The 2,539-nt window shown below is 44.5% G+C and overlaps 1 protein-coding gene across 1 annotated transcript in view; it reads right to left on the bottom strand.

The window, feature by feature from the left end:
• The window catches only part of LOC105542212 (intraflagellar transport protein 122 homolog), a 12,418-nt gene that overhangs the window by 3,902 nt on the left and 5,977 nt on the right, over positions 1–2,539 (bottom strand).

The raw sequence follows: 2,539 nt of genomic DNA, 5'->3' as shown, positions 1-2,539 counted from the left end.
AAAAAAAAAAAAGAAATGTGAATGGCTTTGTAACTTCACTTCATCCTCTCCATTTACACCATTTACACTTTGTAGCTTCACATTCATCGTCTCCATTTACATAGCCCACACGCTCCAAGTAACATCCTCTCCATTTACACTTTGTAACTTCACATTCATCCTATTTACGTAGATGACACACGCCAAGTAACATCCTCTTCATTTACATTGGACACACTCTGAGTAAATGACTTTGTAACTTCACTCCATTCTCATTTACACAGGGCACACACCAAGTAACCAAAGGGAAACCTCTAGAGTATCAAAACCCCAGAAAACTCTGTAATGGGGGCTCTTGAGCCCTGATGCTCAGGCCCACTTCCCACACTGTGGAGTGTACCTTCGTTTTTAATAAATCTCTGCTTTTGCTTTCCTTGCTTTGTTTGTGCATTTTGTCCAATTATTTGTTCAAGATGCCAAGAACCTGGATACCTTCCATCAGTAACCTCTGCCTGTCACCCAGTTCCAAAGTCGCTTCTACATTTTCAGGTATCTTTACAGCAGCACCCCACTCCAGGTACCAATTCACTGTATTAGTCTGTTCTCGTGATGCTAATCAAGATGTACCCGAGACGGGGTAATTTATAAAGGAAAGAGGCTACTGACTCATAGTTCCACATGGCTATTCACAATTCACAATCATGGCGGAAGGTAAAGGAGGAGCAAAGTCACATCTTACACGGCAGCAGGCAAAAAGTGCATGTGCAGGGGAACTCCACCATCAGATCTCATGAGACTTATTTACTACCACGAGAACAGTATGGGGAAAACTGCCCCTATGATTCAATTATCTCCACCTGGCCCTGCCCTTGACACTTGGGGTTTATTACAATTCCAAATGAGATTTGGATGGGGACACAGCCAAACCATATCACCAGGTAACCCCTTGTAATTGACTGAGGCTGCTCCCTACTCCAGGCCCCTCCCACTATCGATTTTGCTGTGGAGAACAAGGAGGAGCCTAGTAAGGGGACTGAATCTTCCCGTAACATTGGGAAGCCCTGTAGTAGTCGAGGTAACCAGTCAGGAGGGGCTCCAACTTTGGGGGGAACTTCATTCTGGAAAACCAACCCTGACCACCTACAAAGCCCTAAAGAGGCAAAGAATGGTGTAAGCCCAGCAGAAAGCCAGCCAGGCCCTGGGCATGGAGCCTTCGATCTGTCTTCTCTGGTGACGTGCTTCCTCAAGCCACAAGGCTGAATGATACATAAATGCCCATGTCCCCAAAGATCCAAGCACTTCCCATTCTACTGGCTCTTCTGGCATTCCTGTGAAGTAAGCAGAAGGCCGGGTTTGACCATCTCTTTTCCCCTTTCAGATGACAAAACTGATCGTTTCCTTCCTGCACTTTAGGTGTGCATAGACACAGACAGGTCTGCAGCAGGTGAAGCTTACTCAAGCTAGAGTGCAGTGGTGCCATCATAGCCCACTGAAGCCTCCAATTCCTGGCTCAAGCAATCCTCCTGCCCTGGCCTCCTGAGTAACTGGGACTGCAAGTGAGTGCCACCAAATCCAGCTAATTTTTTAAAAAATATATAAATGCGGTCTTGATTTGTTTTCCAGGCTGCTCTTGAATGCCTGGCCTCAAGCAATCCTCCTGTCTTGGCCTCCCAGAGTGCTGGGATTTCAGGTGTGAGCCACCATATCCAGCCCAGCTTTAGACTTTTAAAGAAATTTTAATAGTATTTTACACCACAGTGATTCCTTTTTTTAAAAAGAAATTTATGTCCCTAGCATGTAAAGTAAATATCACAGTGATTCCTAAAGAATTCTTCCCTTTTATCACTTCCAGTAGGGCTATGTGAAACCAAATCTACCTCTGCTTCCAAGAAAGATGCCGGGCTGGCCTTCTCTCAAAGTCTTTCCAAACTTTTCTTGGCATTGACTTAGACACCCTAGGAATCTGACTTGAGAAAATTTTTTCATTAAAGAAAATCTCTCAGGAAGTAAAACCTCCTAAATGATTACTGAGTTGACATAAATCTTATGTATACATGCTTATCAGAAAAAAAAATCTTCATTTTGTGGGACACCAATTTATTTATTATTATTATTATTATTTATTTATTTTTTTTGAGACAAAGTTTCGCTCTTGTTGCCCAGGCTGGAGTGCAATGGCGTGATCTCAGCTTACTGCAACCTCCGCCTCCTGGGTTCAAGTGATTCTTGTGCCTCAGCCTCCCTAGTAGCTGGAACTACAGGCACGTGCCATCACACCCAGCTAATTTTTTGTTACTTTAGTAGAGATGGGGTTTCACCATGTTGGCCAGGTTGGTCTCGAATTCCTGACCTCAGGTGATCTGCCCGCCTCAACCTCCCAAAGTGCTGGGATTACAGGCATGAGCCACCGTGCCCAGCTATGGGACACCAATTTATGTTTTAAGTCACTAAAATTACACAAGCTGGCCAGGAATGGTATCTCACACCTGTAATCTCAGTACTTTGAGAAGCCAAGGAAGGCAGATAGCATGAGTTTAGGAGTTCAAGACCAGCCTGGGCA

Source organism: Mandrillus leucophaeus, unplaced genomic scaffold (assembly GCF_000951045.1).
Source record: "Mandrillus leucophaeus isolate KB7577 unplaced genomic scaffold, Mleu.le_1.0 Scaffold252, whole genome shotgun sequence".
Lineage (NCBI taxonomy): Eukaryota > Metazoa > Chordata > Mammalia > Primates > Cercopithecidae > Mandrillus > Mandrillus leucophaeus.
This window is presented reverse-complemented; position numbering and strand designations above follow the sequence as displayed.